Source organism: Bubalus kerabau, unplaced genomic scaffold (genome assembly GCF_029407905.1).
Source record: "Bubalus kerabau isolate K-KA32 ecotype Philippines breed swamp buffalo unplaced genomic scaffold, PCC_UOA_SB_1v2 scaffold_31, whole genome shotgun sequence".
Classification (NCBI taxonomy): Eukaryota; Metazoa; Chordata; class Mammalia; order Artiodactyla; family Bovidae; genus Bubalus; species Bubalus kerabau.
The window spans coordinates 757,110-779,365 of record NW_026577885.1 but is presented as its reverse complement, the minus strand read 5'-3'; positions in this window follow the sequence as shown (position 1 = coordinate 779,365).

The following is a 22,256-nucleotide window of genomic DNA, read 5'->3' as shown; positions in this document are numbered from 1 at the left end:
GGTGTGAACCACGTGGTTTTTCTCGAGTTGCGGCGGGATTCTCGAGTTACGACGGGGATCTCAGCCTTCCCCTTGGGTTGGCCCTGGGAAGCCCAATCTTCCCCTCGGGTTGCGAGAGAAAGCTGGGGGTTGCGCTCGAGTCACTGCAGGGCCGAAGAGACCTCACCTAGGCGTGTGTCCGGGACCTAATATTCCTCTCCAGGGAAGGCAGGGATCTCGGGGTTGCATTCCAGGCTCCCCCGGGGAGTCAGGCCTCGTCTCGAGGGGAAGCCAAGGACTCCGCTCTCCTCTCGAGTCGCGACGCAGGGCTCTTGGAGCCCCCTGAGCGGCCTCAAGGGAGTCCAGCCTCCTCTTCCGTTTGGAGAGAGGACCCGGGATTGCTCTCCAGGCCATGCAGGAAAAGAAGGCCCTCAGCTCGCGAGGACGGGGGCGTCTCAGGGCTTTCCTCGAGCTGCGGCGCCCGTGGGGGTTTTCTCCCGAGGCACGACGAGGATCTCAGGGAGCCTCTCGTGCGGCGCCAGGGAAGTCAGGTCTCCATGCGCGTGGCGAGGGGGAGCGCGTCCTGGCTCTCGAGTCACGGGAGGGGACTAGGGCCTCGAGACGCGTTGAAGAAGGACTCTCGAGGTCTTTCTCGGGGGGTGGCCGGAAACCCTCGTGTCCCTCGCCTTCTGCCGGGGACCTTAGGGAACTTCCAGGGTGCCTCTGAGAGGCGAGGGATCCTGTGGAGGTGGCGGGGCCCCTCGGGACTCCGCTGGGTCTGCCGCAACGGAAGAGGGCCTCACCTCGAGGGGAAGCAGGAACCTCAGGCTTCCTCTCCGTTTCGGACTCCGACCGCAGGGTCCCTGCAGAGTTGGGACAGGAGAGGCAGGCCTCGTCTTGCCTGAGGAAGGGAACCCCGCTGGCCTCTCGAGTTGCTCAGGGGGTCTCAGGCCCCTCGTCGAGCTGTGTGTGGAACCCGCGGGTCTTTGTGGACGATGCACGGGGGTGGCAGTGCCCCTTCGTGTTGTGCCTTCACCCACAGGGTTGCCTTCGAAGAGGGGTCCGGGCCTCGGGTCCTTCTCAAGGGCGGACCGGGGAATCGGGGGCGTTTGGCATGTGGCCCCACCCACGTGGCTCGTCTCGAATGTCCTCGTGAGACCGGACTCATCCTGAGGTGCGCCGGGAAGGCCGGGAACCCCTTCCAGACCACGCAGGGGAATCGCCTCTCCTGTCGCGATCAGGAGGGGAGAAGGGGCTCAGAGGAAGCGGTGCCGGGACCCTCGGTGTTCCCCTCGAGGGAACCCGGCGTGTCGGGGGACTTTTGGGGGTCGCAGGAAGGCTGTCAGGGACCGTTTCGCCCTTCAGGGCGGAACAGGGGACTTCCCTTGAGACGCCGTGGCGGGCAAGGGCCTCCTCTTGCCAAGAGGTGGGAACCACGTGGTTTTTCTCGAGTTGCAGGGGGATTCTCGAGTTACGACGGGGATCTCAGCCTTCCCCTTGGGTTGGCCCTGGGAAGCCCAATCTTCCCCTCGGGTTGCGAGGGAAAGCTGGGGGTTGCGCTCGAGTCACTGCAGGGCCGAAGAGACCTCAGCTAGGCGTGTGTCCGGGACCTCATATTCCTCTCCAGGGAAGGCAGGGATCTCTGGGTTGCATTCCAGGCTCCCCCGGGGAGTCAGGCCTCGTCTCGACGGGAAGCCAAGGACTCCGCTCTCCTCTCGAGTCGCGACGCGGGTCACTTGGAGCCCCCTGCGCGGCCTCAAGGGAGTCCAGCCTCCTCTTCCGTTTGGAGAGAGGACCCGGGATTGCTCTCCAGGCCATGCAGGAAAAGAAGGCCCTCAGCTCGCGAGGACGGGGGCGTCTCAGGGGGTTCCTCGAGTTGCGGCGCCCGTGGGGGTTTTCTCCCGAGGCACGACGAGGATCTCAGGGAGCCTCTCGTGCGGCGCCAGGGAAGTCAGGTCTACATGCGCGTGGCGAGGGGGAGCGCGTCCTGGCTCTCGAGTCACGGGAGGGGACTAGGGCCTCGAGACGCGTTGAAGAAGGACTCTCGAGGTCTTTCTCGGGGGGCGGCGGGTAACCCTCGTGTCCCTCGTCTTCTGCCGGGGACCTTAGGGAACTTCCCAGGGTGCCTCTGAGAGGCGAGGGATCCTGTGGAGGTGGCGGGGCCCCTCGGGACTCCGCTGGGTCTGGCGCAACGGAAGAGGGCCTCACCTCGAGGGGAGGCAGGAACCTCAGGCTTCCTCTCCGTTTCGGACTCCGACCGCAGGGTCCCTGCAGAGTTGGGACAGGAGAGTCAGGCCTCGTCTTGCCTGAGGAAGGGAACCCCGCTGGCCTCCCGAGTTGCTCAGGGGGTCTCAGGCCCCTCGTCGAGCTGTGTGTGGCACCCGCGGGTCTTTGCGGACGATGCACGGGGGTGGCAGTGCCCCTTCGTGTTGTGCCTTCACCCACAGGGTTGCCTTCGAAGAGGGGTCCGGGCCTCGGGTCCTTCTCAAGGGCGGACCGGGGAATCGGGGGCGTTCGGCATGTGGCCCCACCCACGTGGCTCGTCTCGAATTTCCTCGTGAGACCGGCCTCATCCTGAGGTGCGCCGGGAAGGCCGGGAACCACTTCCAGACCACGCAGGGGAATCGCCTCTCCTGTCGCGATCAGGAGGGGAGAAGGGGCTCAGAGGAAGCGGTGCCGGGACCCTCGGTGTTCCCCTCGAGGGAACCCGGCGTGTCGGGGGACTTTTGGGGGTCGCAGGAAGGCTGTCAGGGACCGTTTCGCCCTTCAGGGTGGAACAGGGGACTTCCCTTGAGACGCCGTGGCCGGCAAAGGCCTCATCTTGCCAAGAGGTGGGAACCACGTGGTTTTTCTCGAGTTGCGGCGGGATTCTCGAGTTACGACGGGGATCTCAGCCTTCCCCTTGGGTTGGCCCTGGGAAGCCCAATCTTCCCCTCGGGTTGCGAGGGAAAGCTGGGGGTTGCGCTCGAGTCACTGCAGGGCCGAAGAGACCTCACCTAGGCGTGTGTCCGGGACCTAATATTCCTCTCCAGGGAAGGCAGGGATATCGGGGTTGCACTCCAGGCTCCCCCGGGGAGTCAGGCCTCGTCTCGAGGGGAAGCCAAGGACTCCGCTCTCCTCTCGAGTCGCGACGCGGGTCTCTTGGAGCCCCCTGAGCGCCCTCAAGGGAGTCCAGCCTCCTCTTCCGTTTGGAGAGAGGACCCGGGATTGCTCTCCAGGCCATGCAGGAAAAGAAGGCCCTCAGCTCGCGAGGACGGGGGCGTCTCAGGGGTTTCCTCGAGCTGCGGCGCCCGTGGGGGTTTTCTCCTGAGGCACGACGAGGATCTCAGGGAGCCTCTCGTGCGGCGCCAGGGAAGTCAGGTCTCCATGCGCGTGGCGAGGGGGAGCGCGTCCTGGCTCTCGAGTCACGGGAGGGGACTAGGGCCTCGAGACGCGTTGAAGAAGGACTCTCGAGGTCTTTCTTGGGGGGCGGCGGGAAACCCTCGTGTCCCTCGCCTTCTGCCGGGGACCTTAGGGAACTTCCCAGGGTGCCTCTGAGAGGCGAGGGATCCTGTGGAGGTGGCGGGGCCCCTCGGGACTCCGCTGGGTCTGGCGCAACGGAAGAGGGCCTCACCTCGAGGGGAGGCAGGAACCTCAGGCTTCCTCTCCGTTTCGGACTCCGACCGCAGCGTCCCTGCAGAGTTGGGACAGGAGAGTCAGGCCTCGTCTTGTCTGAGGAAGGGAACCCCGCTGGCCTCTCGAGTTGCTCAGGGGGTCTCAGGCCCCTCGTCGAGCTGTGTGTGGAACCCGCGGGTCTTTGCGGACGATGCACGGGGGTGGCAGTGCCCCTTCGTGTTGTGCCTTCACCCACAGGGTTGCCTTCGAAGAGGGGTCCGGGCCTCGGGTCCTTCTCAAGGGCGGACCAGGTAACCGGGGGCGTTCGGCATGTGGCACCACCCACGTGGCTCGTCTCGAATTTCCTCGTGAGACCGGCCTCATCCTGAGGTGCGCCGGGAAGGCCGGGAACCCATTCCAGACCACGCAGGGGAATCACCTCTCCTGTCGCGATCAGGAGGGGAGAAGGGGCTCAGTTGAAACGGTGTCGGGACCCTCGGTGTTCCCCTCGAGGGAACCCGGCGTGTCGGGGGACTTTTGGGGGTCGCAGGAAGGCTGTCAGGGACCGTATCGCCCTTCAGGGCGGAACAGGGGACTTCCCTTGAGACGCCGTGGCGGGCAAGGGCCTCCTCTTGCCAAGAGGTGGGAACCACGTGGTTTTTCTCGAGTTGCGGCGGGATTCTCGAGTTACGACGGGGATCTCAACCTTCCCCTTGGTTTGGCCCTGGGAAGCCCAATCTTCCCCTCGGGTTGCGAGGGAAAGCTGGGGGTTGCGCTCGAGTCACTGCAGGGCCGAAGAGACCTCACCTAGGCGTGTGTCCGGGACTTCATATTCCTCTCCACTGAAGGCAGGGATCTCGGGGTTGCATTCCAGGCTCCCCCGGGGAGTCAGGCCTCGTCTCGAGGGGAAGCCAAGGACTCCGCTCTCCTCTCGAGTCGCGACGCGGGTCTCTTGGAGCCCCCTGAGCGGCCTCAAGGGAGTCCAGCCTCCTCTTCCGTTTGGAGAGAGGACCCGGGATTGCTCTCCAGGCCATGCAGGAAAAGAAGGCCCTCGGCTCGCCAGGACGGGGGCGTCTCAGGGGTTTCCTCGAACTGCGGCGCCCGTGGGGGTTTTCTCCCGAGGCATGACGAGGATCTCAGGGAGCCTCTCGTGGGGCGCCAGGGAAGTCAGGTCTCCATGCGCGTGGCGAGGGGGAGCGCGTCCTGGCTCTCGAGTCACGGGAGGGGACTAGGGCCTCGAGACGCGTTGAAGAAGGACTCTCGAGGTCTTTGTCGGGGGGCGGCGGGAAACCCTCGTGTCCCTCGCCTTCTGCCGGGGACCTTAGGGAACTTCCCAGGGTGCCTCTGAGAGGCGAGCGATCCTGTGGAGGTGGCGGGGCCCCTCGGGACTCCGCTGGGTCTGGCGCAACGGAAGAGGGCCTCACCTCGAGGGGAGGCAGGAACCTCAGGCTTCCTTTCCGTTTCGGACTCCGACCGCAGGGTCCCTGCAGAGTTGGGACAGGAGAGTCAGGCCTCGTCTTGTCTGAGGAAGGGAACCCCGCTGGCCTCTCGAGTTGCTCAGGGGGTCTCAGGCCCCTCGTCGAGCTGTGTGTGGAACCCGCGGGTCTTTGCGGACGATGCACGGGGGTGGCAGTGCCCCTTCGTGTTGTGACTTCACCCACAGGGTTGCCTTCGAAGAGGGGTCCGGGCCTCGGGTCCTTCTCAAGGGCGGACCGGGGAACCGGGGGCAATCGCCATGTGGCACAACGCACGTGGCTCGTCTCGAATTTCCTCGTGAGACCGGCCTCATCCTGAGGTGCGACGGGAAGGCCAGGAACCCCTTCCAGACCACGAAGGGAAATCGCCTCTCCTGTCGCGATCACGAGGGGAGAAGGGGCTCAGAGGAAGCGGTGCCGGGACCCTCGGTGTTCCCCTCGAGGGAACCCAGCGTGTCGGGGGACTTTTGGGGGTCGCAGGAAGGCTGTCAGGGACCGTTTCGCCCTTCAGGGCGGAACAGGGGACTTCCCTTGAGACGCCGTGGCGGGCAAGGGCCTCATCGTGCCAAGAGGTGGGAACCACGTGGCTTTTCTCGAGTTGCGGCGGGACTCTCGAGTTACGACGGGGATCTCAGCCTTCCCCTTGGGTTGGCCCTGGGAAGCCCAATCTTCCCCTCGGGTTGCGAGGGAAAGCTGGGGGTTGCGCTCGAGTCACTGCAGGGCCGAAGAGACCTCACCTAGGCGTGTGTCCGGGACCTCATATTCCTCTCCAGGGAAGGCAGGGATCTCGGGGTTGCATTCCAGGCTCCCCCGGGGAGTCAGGCCTCGTCTCGAGGGGAAGCCAAGGACTCCGCTCTCCTCTCGTGTCGCGACGCGGGTCTCTTGGAGCCCCCTGAGCGGCCTCAAGGGAGTCCAGCCTCCTCTTCCGTCTGGAGATAGGACCCGGGATTGCTCTCCAGGCCATGCAGGAAAAGAAGGCCCTCAGCTCGCGAGGACGGGGGCGTCTCAGGGGTTTCCTCGAGCTGCGTCGCCCGTGGGGGTTTTCTCCTGAGGCACGAGGAGGATCTCAGGGAGCCTCTCGTGAGGCGCCAGGGAAGTCAGGTCTCCATGCGCGTGGCGAGGGGCAGCGCGTCCTGGCTCTCGAGTCACGGGAGGGGACTAGGGCCTCGAGACGCGTTGAAGAAGGACTCTCGAGGTCTTTATAGGGGGCGGCGGGAAACCCTCGTTTCCCTCGCCTTCTGCCGGGGACCTTAGGGAACTTGCCAGGGTGCCTCTGAGAGGCGAGGGATCCTGTGGAGGTGGCGGGCCCCCTCGGGACTCCGCTGGGTCTGGCGCAACGGAAGAGGGCCTCACCTCGAGGGGAGGCAGGAACCTCAGGCTTCCTCTCCGTTTCGGACTCCGACCACAGGGTCCCTGCAGAGTTGGGACAGGAGAGTCAGGCCTCGTCTTGTCTGAGGAAGGGAACCCCGCTGGCCTCTCGAGTTGCTCAGGGGGTCTCAGGCCCCTCGTCGAGCTTGGTGTGGAACCCGCGGGTCTTTGCGGACGATGCACGGGGGTGGCAGTGCCCCTTCGTGTTGTGCCTTCACCCACAGGTTTGCCTTCGAAGAGGGGTCCGGGCCTCGGGTCCTTCTCAAGGGCGGACCAGGTAACCGGGGGCGTTCGGCATGTGGCACCACCCACGTGGCTCGTCTCGAATTTCCTCGTGAGACCGGCCTCATCCTGAGGTGCACCGGGAAGGCCGGGAACCCATTCCAGACCACGCAGGGGAATCACCTCTCCTGTCGCGATCAGGAGGGGAGAAGGGGCTCAGTTGAAGCGGTGTCGGGACCCTCGGTGTTCCCCTCGAGGGAAGGCGGCATGTCGGGGGACTTTTGGGGGTCGCAGGAAGGCTGTCAGGGACCGTTTCGCCCTTCAGGGCGGAACAGGGGACTTCCCTTGAGACGGCGTCGTGGGCAAGGGCCTCATCTTGCCAAGAGGTGGGAACCACGTGGTTTTCTCGAGTTGCGGCGGGATTCTCGAGTTACGACGGGGATCTCAGCCTTCCCCTTGGGTTGGCCCTAGGAAGCCCAATCTTCCCCTCGGGTTGCGAGGGAAAGCTGGGGGTTGCGCTCGAGTCACTGCAGGGCCGAAGAGACCTCACCTAAGCGTGTGTCCGGGACCTAATATTCCTCTCCAGGGAAGGCAGGGATCTCGGGGTTGCACTCCAGGCTCCCCCGGGGAGTCAGGCCTCGTCTCGAGGGGAAGCCAAGGACTCCGCTCTCCTCTCGAGTCGCGACGCGGGTCTCTTGGAGCCCCCTGAGCGGCCTCAAGGGAGTCCAGCCTCCTCTTCCGTTTGGAGAGAGGACCCGGGATTGCTCTCCAGGCCATGCAGGAAAAGAAGGCCCTCAGCTCGCGAGGACGGGGGCGTCTCAGGGGTTTCCTCGAGCTGCGGCGCCCGTGGGGGTTTTCTCCTGAGGCACGACGAGGATCTCAGGGAGCCTCTCGTGCGGCGCCAGGGAAGTCAGGTCTCCATGCGCGTGGCGAGGGGGAGCGCGTCCTGGCTCTCGAGTCACGGGAGGGGACTAGGGCCTCGAGACGCGTTGAAGAAGGACTCTCGAGGTCTTTCTCGGGGGGCGGAGGGAAACCCTCGTGTCCCTCGCCTTCTGCCGGGGACCTTAGGGAACTTCCCAGGGTGCCTCTGAGAGGCGAGGGATCCTGTGGAGGTGGCGGGGCCCCTCGGGACTCCGCTGGGTCTGGCGCAACGGAAGAGGGCCTCACCTCGAGGGGAGGCAGGAACCTCAGGCTTCCTCTCCGTTTCGGACTCCGACCGCAGGGTCCCTGCAGAGTTGGGACAGGAGAGTCAGGCCTCGTCTTGCCTGAGGAAGGGAACCCCGCTGGCCTCTCGAGTTGCTCAGGGGGTCTCAGGCCCCTCGTCGAGCTGTGTGTGGCACCCGCGGGTCTTTGCGGACGATGCACGGGGGTGGCAGTGCCCCTTCGTGTTGTGCCTTCACCCACAGGGTTGCCTTTGAAGAGGGGTCCGGGCCTCGGGTCCTTCTCAAGGGCGGACCGGGGAATCGGGGGCGTTCGGCATGTGGCCCCACCCACGTGGCTCGTCTCGAATTTCCTCGTGAGACCGGCCTCCTCCTGAGGTGCGCCGGGAAGGCCGGGAACCCCTTCCAGACCACGCAGGGGAATCGCCTCTCCTGTCGCGATCAGGAGGGGAGAAGGGGCTCAGAGGAAGCGGTGCCGGGACCCTCGGTGTTCCCCTCGAGGGAACCCGGCGTGTCGGGGGACTTTTGGGGGTCGCAGGAAGGCTGTCAGGGACCGTTTCGCCCTTCAGGGCGGAACAGGGGACTTCCCTTGAGACGCCGTGGAGGGCAAGGGCCTCATCTTGCCAAGAGGTGGGAACCACGTGGTTTTTCTCGAGTTGCGGCGGGATTCTCGAGTTACGACGGGGATCTCAGCCTTCCCCTTGGGTTGGCCCTGGGAAGCCCAATCTTCCCCTCGGGTTGCGAGGGAAAGCTGGGGGTTGCGCTCGAGTCACTGCAGGGCCGAAGAGACCTCACCTAAGCGTGTGTCCGGGACCTAATATTCCTCTCCATGGAAGGCAGGGATCTCGGGGTTGCACTCCAGGCTCCCCCGGGGAGTCAGGCCTCGTCTCGAGGGGAAGCCAAGGACTCCGCTCTCCTCTCGAGTCGCGACGCGGGTCTCTTGGAGCCCCCTGAGCGGCCTCAAGGGAGTCCAGCCTCCTCTTCCGTTTGGAGAGAGGACCCGGGATTGCTCTCCAGGCCATGCAGGAAAAGAAGGCCCTCAGCTCGCGAGGACAGGGGCGTCTCAGGGGTTTCCTCGAGCTGCGGCGCCCGTGGGGGTTTTCTCCCGAGGCACGACGAGGATCTCAGGGAGCCTCTCGTGCGGCGCCAGGGAAGTCAGGTCTCCATGCGCGTGGCGAGGGGGAGCGCGTCCTGGCTCTCGAGTCACGGGAGGGGACTAGGGCCTCGAGACGCGTTGAAGAAGGACTCTCGAGGTCTTTCTCGGGGGGCGGCGGGAAACCCTCGTGTCCCTCGCCTTCTGCCGGGGACCTTAGGGAACTTCCCAGGGTGCCTCTGAGAGGCGAGGGATCCTGTGGAGGTGGCGGGGCCCTCGGGACTCCGCTGGGTCTGGCGCAACGGAAGAGGGCCTCACCTCGAGGGGAGGCAGGAACCTCAGGCTTCCTCTCCGTTTTGGACTCCGACCGCAGGGTCCCTGCAGAGTTGGGACAGGAGAGTCAGGCCTCGTCTTGCCTGAGGAAGGGAACCCCGCTGGCCTCTCGAGTTGCTCAGGGGGTCTCAGGCCCCTCGTCGAGCTGTGTGTGGCACCCGCGGGTCTTTGCGGACGATGCACGGGGGTGGCAGTGCCCCTTCGTGTTGTGCCTTCACCCACAGGGTTGCCTTCGAAGAGGGGTCCGGGCCTCGGGTCCTTCTCAAGGGCGGACCGGGGAATCGGGGGCATTCGGCATGTGGCCCCACCCACGTGGCTCGTCTCGAATTTCCTCGTGAGACCGGCCTCCTCCTGAGGTGCGCCGGGAAGGCCGGGAACCCCTTCCAGACCACGCAGGGGAATCGCCTCTCCTGTCGCGATCAGGAGGGGAGAAGGGGCTCAGAGGAAGCGGTGCCGGGACCCTCGGTGTTCCCCTCGAGGGAACCCGGCGTGTCGGGGGACTTTTGGGGGTCGCAGGAAGGCTGTCAGGGACCGTTTCGCCCTTCAGGGCGGAACAGGGGACTTCCCTTGAGACGCCGTGGCGGGCAAGGGCCTCCTCTTGCCAAGAGGTGGGAACCACGTGGTTTTTCTCGAGTTGCGGCGGGATTCTCGAGTTACGACGGGGATCTCAGCCTTCCCCTTGGGTTGGCCCTGGGAAGCCCAATCTTCCCCTCGGGTTGCGAGGGAAAGCTGGGGGTTGCGCTCGAGTCACTGCAGGGCCGAAGAGACCTCACCTAGGCGTGTGTCCGGGACCTCATATTCCTCTCCAGGGAAGGCAGGGATCTCGGGGTTGCACTCCAGGCTCCCCCGGGGAGTCAGGCCTCGTCTCGAGGGGAAGCCAAGGACTCCGCTCTCCTCTCGAGTCGCGACGCGGGTCACTTGGAGCCCCCTGCGCGGCCTCAAGGGAGTCCAGCCTCCTCTTCCGTTTGGAGAGAGGACCCGGGATTGCTCTCCAGGCCATGCAGGAAAAGAAGGCCCTCAGCTCGCGAGGACGGGGGCGTCTCAGGGCTTTCCTCGAGCTGCGGCGCCCGTGGGGGTTTTCTCCCGAGGCACGACGAGGATCTCAGGGAGCCTCTCGTGCGGCGCCAGGGAAGTCAGGTCTCCATGCACGTGGAGAGGGGGAGCGCGTCCTGGCTCTCGAGTCACGGGAGGGGACTAGGGCCTCGAGACGCGTTGAAGAAGGACTCTCGAGGTCTTTCTCGGGGGGCGGCGGGTAACCCTCGTGTCCCTCGCCTTCTGCCGGGGACCTTAGGGAACTTCCCAGGGTGCCTCTGAGAGGCGAGGGATCCTGTGGAGGTGGCGGGGCCCCTCGGGACTCCGCTGGGTCTGGCGCAACGGAAGAGGGCCTCACCTCGAGGGGAGGCAGGAACCTCAGGCTTCCTCTCCGTTTCGGACTCCGACCGCAGGGTCCCTGCAGAGTTGGGACAGGAGAGTCAGGCCTCGTCTTGCCTGAGGAAGGGAACCCCGCTGGCCTCCCGAGTTGCTCAGGGGGTCTCAGGCCCCTCGTCGAGCTGTGTGTGGCACCCGCGGGTCTTTGCGGACGATGCACGGGGGTGGCAGTGCCCCTTCGTGTTGTGCCTTCACCCACAGGGTTGCCTTCGAAGAGGGGTCCGGGCCTCGGGTCCTTCTCAAGGGCGGACCGGGGAATCGGGGGCGTTCGGCATGTGGCCCCACCCACGTGGCTCGTCTCGAATTTCCTCGTGAGACCGGCCTCATCCTGAGGTGCGCCGGGAAGGCCGGGAACCCCTTCCAGACCACGCAGGGGAATCGCCTCTCCTGTCGCGATCAGGAGGGGAGAAGGGGCTCAGAGGAAGCGGTGCCGGGACCCTCGGTGTTCCCCTCGAGGGAACCCGGCGTGTCGGGGGACTTTTGGGGGTCGCAGGAAGGCTGTCAGGGACCGTTTCGCCCTTCAGGGCGGAACAGGGGACTTCCCTTGAGACGCCGTGGCCGACAAAGGCCTCATCTTGCCAAGAGGTGGGAACCACGTAGTTTTTCTCGAGTTGCGGCGGGATTCTCGAGTTACGACGGGGATCTCAGCCTTCCCCTTGGGTTGGCCCTGGGAAGCCCAATCTTCCCCTCGGGTTGCGAGGGAAAGCTGGGGGTTGCGCTCGAGTCACTGCAGGGCCGAAGAGACCTCACCTAGGCGTGTGTCCGGGACCTAATATTCCTCTCCAGGGAAGGCAGGGATATCGGGGTTGCACTCCAGGCTCCCCCGGGGAGTCAGGCCTCGTCTCGAGGGGAAGCCAAGGACTCCGCTCTCCTCTCGAGTCGCGACGGGGGTCTCTTGGAGCCCCCTGAGCGGCCTCAAGGGAGTCCAGCCTCCTCTTCCGTTTGGAGAGAGGACCCGGGATTTCTCTCCAGGCCATGCAGGAAAAGAAGGCCCTCAGCTCGCGAGGACGGGGGCGTCTCAGGGGTTTCCTCGAGCTGCGGCGCCCGTGGGGGTTTTCTCCTGAGGCACGACGAGGATCTCAGGGAGCCTCTCGTGCGGCGCCAGGGAAGTCAGGTCTCCATGCGCGTGGCGAGGGGGAGCGCGTCCTGGCTCTCGAGTCACGGGAGGGGACTAGGGCCTCGAGACGCGTTGAAGAAGGACTCTCGAGGTCTTTCTCGGGGGGCGGCGGGAAACCCTCGTGTACCTCGCCTTCTGCCGGGGACCTTAGGGAACTTCCCAGGGTGCCTCTGAGAGGCGAGGGATCCTGTGGAGGTGGCGGGGCCCCTCGGGACTCCGCTGGGTCTGGCGCAACGGAAGAGGGCCTCACCTCGAGGGGAGGCAGGAACCTCAGGCTTCCTCTCCGTTTCGGACTCCGACCGCAGCGTCCCTGCAGAGTTGGGACAGGAGAGTCAGGCCTCGTCTTGTCTGAGGAAGGGAACCCCGCTGGCCTCTCGAGTTGCTCAGGGGGTCTCAGGCCCCTCGTCGAGCTGTGTGTGGCACCCGCGGGTCTTTGCGGACGATGCACGGGGGTGGCAGTGCCCCTTCGTGTTGTGCCTTCACCCACAGGGTTGCCTTTGAAGAGGGGTCCGGGCCTCGGGTCCTTCTCAAGGGCGGACCGGGGAATCGGGGGCGTTCGGCATGTGGCCCCACCCACGTGGCTCGTCTCGAATTTCCTCGTGAGACCGGCCTCCTCCTGAGGTGCGCCGGGAAGGCCGGGAACCCCTTCCAGACCACGCAGGGGAATCGCCTCTCCTGTCGCGATCAGGAGGGGAGAAGGGGCTCAGAGGAAGCGGTGCCGGGACCCTCGGTGTTCCCCTCGAGGGAACCCGGCGTGTCGGGGGAATTTTGGGGGTCGCAGGAAGGCTGTCAGGGACCGTTTCGCCCTTCAGGGCGGAACAGGGGACTTCCCTTGAGACGCCGTGGCGGGCAAGGGCCTCCTCTTGCCAAGAGGTGGGAACCACGTGGTTTTTCTCGAGTTGCGGCGGGATTCTCGAGTTACGACAGGGATCTCAGCCTTCCCCTTGGGTTGGCCCTGGGAAGCCCAATCTTCCCCTCGGGTTGCGAGGGAAAGCTGGGGGTTGCGCTCGAGTCACTGCAGGGCCGAAGAGACCTCACCTAGGCGTGTGTCCGGGACCTCATATTCCTCTCCAGGGAAGGCAGGGATCTCGGGGTTGCATTCCAGGCTCCCCCGGGGAGTCAGGCCTCGTCTCGAGGGGAAGCCAAGGACTCCGCTCTCCTCTCGAGTCGCGACGCAGGGCTCTTGGAGCCCCCTGAGCGGCCTCAAGGGAGTCCAGCCTCCTCTTCCGTTTGGAGAGAGGACCCGGGATTGCTCTCCAGGCCATGCAGGAAAAGAAGGCCCTCGGCTCGCCAGGACGGGGGCGTCTCAGGGGTTTCCTCGAGCTGCGGCGCCCGTGGGGGTTTTCTCCCGAGGCATGACGAGGATCTCAGGGAGCCTCTCGTGGGGCGCCAGGGAAGTCAGGTCTCCATGCGCGTGGCGAGTGGGAGCGCGTCCTGGCTCTCGAGTCACGGGAGGGGACTAGGGCCTCGAGACGCGTTGAAGAAGGACTCTCGAGGTCTTTCTCGGGGGGCGGCGGGAAACCCTCGTGTCCCTCGCCTTCTGCCGGGGACCTTAGGGAACTTCCCAGGGTGCCTCTGAGAGGCGAGGGATCCTGTGGAGGTGGCGGGGCCCCTCGGGACTCCGCTGGGTCTGGCGCAACGGAAGAGTGCCTCACCTCGAGGGGAGGCAGGAACCTCAGGCTTCCTTTCCGTTTCGGACTCCGACCGCAGGGTCCCTGCAGAGTTGGGACAGGAGAGTCAGGCCTCGTCTTGCCTGAGGAAGGGAACCCCGCTGGCCTCTCGAGTTGCTCAGGGGGTCTCAGGCCCCTCGTCGAGCTGTGTGTGGAACCCGCGGGTCTTTGCGGACGATGCACGGGGGTGGCAGTGCCCCTTCGTGTTGTGCCTTCACCCACAGGGTTGCCTTCGAAGAGGGGTCCGGGCCTCGGGTCCTTCTTCATGGCGGACCGGGGAACCGGGGGCAATCGCCATGTGGCACAACGCACGTGGCTCGTCTCGAATTTCCTCGTGAGACCGGCCTCATCCTGAGGTGCGCCGGGAAGGCCAGGAACCCCTTCCAGACCTCGCAGGGGAATCGCCTCTCCTGTCGCGATCAGGAGGGGAGAAGGGGCTCAGAGGAAGCGGTGCCGGGACCCTCGGTGTTCCCCTCGAGGGAACCCAGCGTGTCGGGGGACTTTTGGGGGTCGCAGGAAGGCTGTCAGGGACCGTTTCGCCCTTCAGGGCGGAACAGGGGACTTCCCTTGAGACGCCGTTGCGGGCAAGGGCCTCATCTTGCCAAGAGGTGGGAACCACGTGGCTTTTCTCGAGTTGCGGCGGGATTCTCGAATTACGACGGGGATCTCAGCCTTCCCCTTGGGTTGGCCCTGGGAAGCCCAATCTTCCCCTCGGGTTGCGAGGGAAAGCTGGGGGTTGCGCTCGAGTCACTGCAGGGCCGAAGAGACCTCACCTAGGCGTGTGTACGGGACCTAATATTCCTCTCCAGGGAAGGCAGGGATCTCGGGGTTGCATTCCAGGCTCCCCCGGGGAGTCAGGCCTCGTCTCGAGGGGAAGCCAAGGACTCCGCTCTCCTCTCGAGTCGCGACGCGGGTCTCTTGGAGCCCCCTGAGCGGCCTCAAGGGAGTCCAGCCTCCTCTTCCGTTTGGAGAGAGGACCCGGGATTGCTCTCCAGGCCATGCAGGAAAAGTAGGCCCTCAGGTCGCGAGGACGGGGGCGTCTCAGGGGTTTCCTCGAGCTGCGTCGCCCGTGGGGGTTTTCTCCCGAGGCACGACGAGGATCTCAGGGAGCCTCTCGTGCGGCGCCAGGGAAGTCAGGTCTCCATGCGCGTGGCGAGGGGGAGCGCGTCCTGACTCTCGAGTCACGGGAGGGGACTAGGGCCTCGAGACGCGTTGAAGAAGGACTCTCGAGGTCTTTATCGGGGGCGGCGGGAAACCCTCGTTTCCCTCGCCTTCTGTCGGGGACCTTAGGGAACTTCCCAGGGTGCCTCTGAGAGGCGAGGGATCCTGTGGAGTTGGCGGGGACCCTCGGGACTCCGCTGGGTCTGGCGCAACGGAAGAGGGCCTCACCTCGAGGGGAGGCAGGAACCTCAGGCTTCCTCTCCGTTTCGGACTCCGACCACAGGGTCCCTGCAGATTTGGGACAGGAGAGTCAGGCCTCGTCTTGTCTGAGGAAGGGAACCCCGCTGGCCTCTCGAGTTGCTCAGGGGGTCTCAGGCCCCTCGTCGAGGTGTGTGTGGAACCCGCGGGTCTTTGCGGACGATGCACGGGGGTGGCAGTGCCCCTTCGTGTTGTGCCTTCACCCACAGGGTTGCCTTCGAAGAGGGGTCCGGGCCTCGGGTCCTTCTCAAGGGCGGACCAGGTAACCGGGGGCGTTCGGCATATGGCACCACCCACGTGGCTCGTCTCGAATTTCCTCGTGAGACCGGCCTCATCCTGAGGTGCGCCGGGAAGGCCGGGAACCCCTTCAAGACCACGCAGGGGAATCGCCTTTCCTGTCGCGATCAGGAAGGGAGAAGGGGCTCAGAGGAAGCGGTGCCGGTACCCTCGGTGTTCCCGTCGAGGGAACCCGGCGTGTCGGGGGATTTTTGGGGGTCGCAGGAAGGCTGTCAGGGACCGTTTCGCCCTTCAGGGCGGAACAGGGGACTTCCCTTGAGACGCCGTGGCGGGCAGGGTCCTCATCTTGCCAAGAGGTGGGAACCACGTGATTTTTCTCGAGTTGCGGCGGGATTCTCGAGTTACGACGGGGATCTCAGCCTTCCCCTTCGGTTGGCCCTGGGAAGCCCAATCTTCCCCTCGGGTTGCGAGGGAAGGCTGGGGGTTGCGCTCGAGTCACTGCAGGGCCGAAGAGACCTCACCTAGGCGTGTGTCCGGGACCTAATATTCCTCTCCAGGGAAGGCAGGGATCTCGGGGTTGCATTCCAGGCTCCCCCGGGGAGTCAGTCCTCGTCTCGAGGGGAAGCCAAGGACTCCGCTCTCCTCTCGAGTCGCGACGCGGGTCTCTTGTAGCCCCCTGAGCGGCTTCAAGGGATTCCAGCCTCCTCTTCCGTTTGGAGAGAGGACCCGGGATTGCTCTCCAGGCCATGCAGGAAAAGAAGGCCCTCAGCTCGCGAGGACGGGGGCGTCTCAGGGGTTTCCTCGAGCTGCGGCGCCCGTGGGGGTTTTCTCCCGAGGCACGACGAGGATCTCAATGAGCCTCTCGTGCGGCGCCAAGGAAGTCAGGTCTTCATGCGCGTGGCGAGTGGGAGCCCGTCCTGGCTCTCGAGTCACGGGAGGGGACTAGGGCCTCGAGACGCGTTGAAGAAGGACTCTCGAGGTCTTTCTCGGGGGGCGGCGGGAAACCCTCGTGTCCCTCGCCTTCTGCCGGGGACCTTAGGGAACTTCCCAGGGTGCCTCTGAGAGGCGAGGGATCCTGTGGAGGTGGCGGGGCCCCTCGGGACTCCGCTGGGTCTGGCGCAACGGAAGAGGGCCTCACCTCGAGGGGAGGCAGGAACCTCAGGCTTCCTCTCCGTTTCGGACTCCGACCACAGGGTCCCTGCAGAGTTGGGACAGGAGAGTCAGGCCTCGTCTTGTCTGAGGAAGGGAAAACCGCTGGCCTCTCGAGTTGCTCAGGGGGTCTCAGGCCACTCGTCATGCTGTGTGTGGAACCCACGGGTCTTTGCAGAGGATGCACGGGGGTGGCAGTGCCCCTTCGTGTTATGCCTTCACCCACAGGGTTGCCTTCGAAGAGGGGTCCGGGCATCGGGTCCTTCTCAAGGGCGGACCGGGGAACCGGGGGCGTTCGGCATGTGGCACCACCCATGTGGCTCGTCTCGAATTTCCTCGTGAGACCGGCCTCATCCTGAGGTGCGCCGGGAAGGCCGGGAACCCCTTCCAGACCAAGCAGGGGAATCGCCTCTCCTGGTGCGATCAGGAGAGGAGAAGGGGCTCAGAGGAAGCGGAGCCGGGACCCTTGGTGTTCCCCTCGAGGGAACCCGGCGTGTCGGGTGACTTTTGGGGGTCGCAGGAAGGCTGTCAGGGACCGTTTCGCCCTTCAGGGCGGAACAGGGGACTTCCCTTGAGACGGCGTCGCGGGCAAGGGCCTCATCTTGCCAAGAGGTGGGAACCACGTGGTTTTTCTCGAGTTGCTGCGGGATTCTCGAGTTACGACTGGAATCTCAGCCTTCCCCTTGGGTTGGCCCTGGCAAGCCCAATCTTCCCCTCGGGTTCCGAGGGAAAGCTGGGGGTTGCGCTCAAGTCACTGCAGGGCCGAAGAGACCTCACCTAGGCGTGTGTCCGGGACCTAATATACCTCTCCAGGGAAGGCAGGGATCTCGGGGTTGCATTCCAGGCTCCCCTGGGGAGTCAGGCCTCGTCTCGAGGGGAAGCCAAGGACTCCGCTCTCCTCTCGAGTCGCGACGCGGGTCTCTTGGAGCCCCCTGAGCGGCCTCAAGGGAGTCCAGCCTCCTCTTCCGTTTGGAGAGAGGACCCGGGATTGCTCTCCAGGCCATGCATGAAAAGAGGGCCCTCAGCTCGCGAGGACGGGGGCTTCTCAGAGGTTTCCTCGAGCTGCGGCGCCCGTGGGGTTTTCTCCCGAGGCACGACGAGGATCTCAGGGAGCCTCTCGTGCGGCGCCAGGGAAGTCAGGTCTCCATGCGCGTGGCGAGGGGGAGCGCGTCCTGGCTCTCGAGTCACGGGAGGGGACTAGGGCCTCGAGACGCGTTGAAGAAGGACTCTCGAGGTCTTTCTCGGGGGGCTACGGGAAACCCTCGTGTCCCTCGCCTTCTGCCGGGGACCTTAGGGAACTTCCCAGGGTGCCTCTGAGAGGCGAGGGATCCTGTGGAGGTGGCGGGGCCCCTCGGGACTCCGCTGGGTCTAGCGCAACGGAAGAGGGCCTCACCTCGAGGGGAGGCAGGAACCTCAGGCTTCCTCTCCGTTTCGGACTCCGACCGCAGCGTCCCTGCAGAGTTGGGACAGGAGAGTCAGGCCTCGTCTTGTCTGAGGAAGGGAACCCCGCTGGCCTCTCGAGTTGCTCAGGGGGTCTCAGGCCCCTCGTCGAGCTGTGTGTGGAACCCGCGGGTCTTTGCGGACGATGCACAGGGGTGGCAGTGCCCCTTCGTGTTGTGCCTTCACCCACAGGGTTGCCTTCGAAGAGGGGTCCGGGCCTCGGGTCCTTCTCAAGAGCAGACCGAGGAATCGGGGGCGTTCGGCATGTGGCCCGACCCACGTGGCTCGTCTGGAATTTCCTCGTGAGACCGGCCTCATCCTGAGGTGCGCCGGGAAGGCCGGGAACCCCTTCCAGACCACGCAGGGGAATCGCCTCTCCTGTCGCGATCAGGAGGGGAGAAGGGGCTCAGAGGAAGCGGAGCCGGGACCCTCGGTGTTCCCCTCGGGGGAACCCGGCGTGTCGGGGGACTTTTGGGGGTCGCAGGAAGGCTGTCAGGGACCGTTTCACCCTTCAGGCGGAACAAGGGATTTCCCTTGAGACGCCGTCGCGGGCAAGGGCCTCATCTTTCCAAGAGGTGGGAACCACGTGGTTTTTCTCGAGTTGCGGCGGCATTCTCGAGCTACGACGGGGATCTCAGCCTTCCCCTTGGGTTGGCCCTGGGAAGCCCAATCTTCCCCTCGGGTTGCGAGGGAAAGCTGGGGGTTGCGCTCGAGTCACTGCAGGGCCGAAGAGACCTCACCTAGGCGTGTGTCCGGGACCTCATATTCCTCTCCAGGGAAGGCAGGGATCTCGGTGTTGCATTCCAGGCTCCCCCGGGGAGTCAGGCCTCGTCTCGAGGGGATGCCAAGGACTCCGCTCTCCTCTCGAGTCGCGACGCGGGTCTCTTGGAGCCCCCTGAGCGGCCTCAAGGGAGTCCAGCCTCCTCTTCCGTTTGGAGAGAGGACCGTGGATTGCTCTCCAGGCCATGCAGGAAAAGAAGGCCCTCAGCTCGCGAGGACGGGGGCATCTCAGGGGTTTCCTCGAGCTGCGCGCCTGTGGGAGTTTTCTCCCGATGAACGACTTGGATCTCAGGGAGCCTCTCGTGCGGCGCCAGGGAAGTCAGGTCTCCATGCGTGTGGCGAGGGGGAGCGCGTCATGGCTCTCGAGTCACGGGAGGGGACTAGAGCCTCGAGACGCGTTGAAGAAGAACTCTCGAAGTCTTTGTCGGAGGGCGGCGGGAAACCCTCGTTTCCCTCGCCTTCTGCTGGGGACCTTAGGGAACTTCCCAGGGTGCCTCTGAGAGGGGAGGGATCCTGTGGAGGTGGCGGGGCCCCTCGGGACTCCGCTGGGCCTGGCGCAACGGAAGAGGGCCTCACCTCGAGGGGAGGCAGGAACCTCAGGCTTCCTCTCCGTTTCGGACTCCGACCGCAAGGTCCCTGCAGAGTTGGGACAGGAGAGTCAGGCCTCGTCTTGTCTGAGGAAGGGAACCCCGCTGGCCTCTCGAGTTGCTCAGGGGGTCTCAGGCCCCTCGTCTAGCTGTGTGTGGAACCCGCGGGTCTTTACGGACGATGCCCGGGGATGGCAGTGCCCCTTCGTGTTGTGCCTTCACCCACATGGTTGCCTTCGAAGAGGGGTCCGGGCCTCGGGTCCTTCTCAAGAGCGGACCGGGGAATCAGGGGCGTTCGGCATGTGGCACCACCCACGTGGCTCGTCTCGAATTTCCTCGTGAGACCGGCCTCATCCTGAGGTGCGCCGGGAAGACCAGGAACCCGTTCCAGGCCACGCAGGGGAATCGCCTCTCCTTTCGCGATCAGGAGGGGAGCAGGGGCTCAGAGGAAGCGGTGCCGGGACCCTCGGTGTGCCCCTCGGGTAACCCGGCGTGTCGGTGGACTTTTGGGGGTCGCAGGAAGGCTGTCAGGGACCGTTTTGCCCTTCAGGGCGGAACAGGGGACTTCCCTTGAGACGCCGTCGCGGGCAAGGGCCTCATCTTGCCAAGAGGTGGGAACCACGTGGCTTTTCTCGAGTTGCGGCGGGATTCTCGACTTACGACGGGGATCTCAGCCTTCCCCTTGGGTTGGCCCTGGGAAGCCCAATCTTCCCCTCGGGTTGCGAGGGAAAGCTGGGGGTTGCGCTCGAGTCACTGCAGGGCCAAAGAGACCTCACCTAGGCGTGTGTCCGGGACCTAATATTCCTCTCCAGGGAAGGCAGGGATCTCGGGGTTGCATTCCAGGCTCCCCCGGGGAGTCAGGCCTCGTCTCGAGGGGAAGCCAAGGACTCCGCTCTCCTCTCGAGTCGCGACGCGGGTCTCTTGGAGCCCCCTGAGCGGCCTCAAGGGAGTCCAGCCTCCTCTTCCATTTGGAGAGAGGACCCGGGATTGCTCTCCAGGCCATGCAGGAAGAGAAGGCCCTCAGCTCGCGAGGACGGGGGCGTCTCAGGGGTTTCTCGAGCTGCGGCGCCCGTGGGGGTTTTCTCCCGAGGCACGACGAGGATCTCAGGGAGCCTCTCGTGCGGCGCCAGGGAAGTCAGGTCTCCATGCGCGTGGCGAGGGGAAGCGCGTCCTGGCTCTCGAGTCACGGGAGGGGACTAGGGCCTCGAGACGCGTTGAAGAAGGACTCTTGAGGTCTTTGTCTGGGGGCGGCGGGAAACCCTCGTTTCCTCGCCTTCTGCCGGGGACTTTAGGGAACTTCCCAGGGTGCCTCTGAGAGGGGAGGGATCCTGTGGAGGTGGCGTGGCCCCTCGGGACTCCGCTGGGCCTGGCGCAACGGAAGAGCGCCTCACCTCGAGGGGAGGCAGGAACCTCAGGCTTCCTCTCCGTTTCAGACTCCGACCGCAAGGTCCCTGCAGAGTTGGGACAGGAGAGTCAGGCCTCGTCTTGTCTGAGGAAGGGAACCCCGCTGGCCTCTCGAGTTGCTCAGGGGGTCTCAGGCCCCTCGTCGAGCTGTGTGTGGAACCCGCGGGTCTTTGCGGACGATGCACGGGGGTGGCAGTGCCCCTTCGTGTTGTGCCTTCACCCACAGGGTTGCCTTCGAAGAGGGGTCCGGGCCTCGGGTCCTTCTCAAGGGCGGACCTGGGAATCGGGGGCGTTCGGCATGTGGCCCCACCCACGTGGCTCGTCTCGAATTTCCTCGTGAGTCCGGCCTCATCCTGAGGTGCGCCAGGAAGTCCGGGAACCCCTTCCAGACCACGCAGGGGAATCGCCTCTCCTGTCGCGATCAGGAGGGGAGAAGGGGCTCAGAGGAAGCGGTGCCGGGACCCTCGGTGTTCCCCTCGAGGGAACCCGGCGTGTCGGGGGACTTTTGGGGGTCGCAGGAAGACTGGCAGGATCCTTTCCGCCCTTCAGGGCGGAAGAGGGGTCTTCCCTTGAGACGCCGTCGCCGGCAAGGGTCTCATCTTGCCAAGAGTTTGGAACCACGTGGTTTTTCTCGAGTTGCGGCGGGATTCTCGAGTTACAATGGGGATCTCAGCCTTCCTCTTGGGTTGGCCCTGTGAAGCCCAATCTTCCCCTCGAGTTGCAAGGGAAAGCTGGGGGTTGCGCTCGAGTCACTGCAGGGCCGAAGAGACCTCACCTAGGCGTGTGTCCAGGACCTACTATTCCTCTCCAGGGAAAGCAGGCATCTCGGGGTTGCATTCCAGGTTCCCCCGGGGAGTCAGACCTCGTCTCGAGGTGAAGCCAAGGACTCCGCTCTCCTCTTGAGTCGCGACAAGGATCTGTTGGAGCCCCCTGAGCGGCCTCAACGGAGTCCAGCCTGCTCTTCAGTTTGGAGAGAGGACTCGTGATTGGTTTCCAGGCCATGCAGGAATATAAGGCCCTCATCTCGCGATGACCGGGGTGTCTCATGTGTTTCCTCGAGCTGCCGCGGCAGTGTGGGTTTCCTCACGAGGTACGATGAGGATCTCAGGGAGCCTCTCGTGCAGTGCCAGGTTAGTCAGGTCTCCATGCGTGTGAAGAGGGGGCGCGTGTCATGGCTCTCGAGTCATGGTAGGGGAATCGCGACTCAACACATTTTGAAGCACTCTCGAGGTCTTTCTTGAGTCATGGCAGAAAACCCAGGGTTCCCTCGACTTGTGCCTGTGACCTCAGGGAGCTTCTCATTGTGCCTCTGAGAACTCAGGGATACTGTGGAGTTGGTAGGGGCCTCTCGGGACTCCACTGGGTGTGGTGCAATGGAAGAGGGCCTCATCTCGAGTGGACGCAGGAACCTCAGGCTTCCTCTCCGTTTCTGACTCGGATCCCATGGTCCCTGCAGAGTAGGGACAAGAGAGTCACACCTAGTCTTCTGTTGAGGAATGGACCTTCGTTTGCCTTTCGAGTTGTTTACAGGGTGACAGGCCACTTGTCGAAATGTCTGTGGGACCTGCGGGTTTTTCTGGACGATGCAAGCGGGTGTCAGTGCCCCTTCGTGTTGTGCCTTCATCCACAGGTTTTCCTTCAAAGAAGTGTGCTGGCATCGGGTTCTTTTCAAGAGTGGACCGTGAAATTGGGGTCTTTCGGCATGTGGCACCACCCACGAGGCTACGTCTCGAACTTCCTCATGAGACCGGCCTCATCCTGAGGTGCGCCCGGAAGGTCGGGAACCCCTTGCAGACAGAGA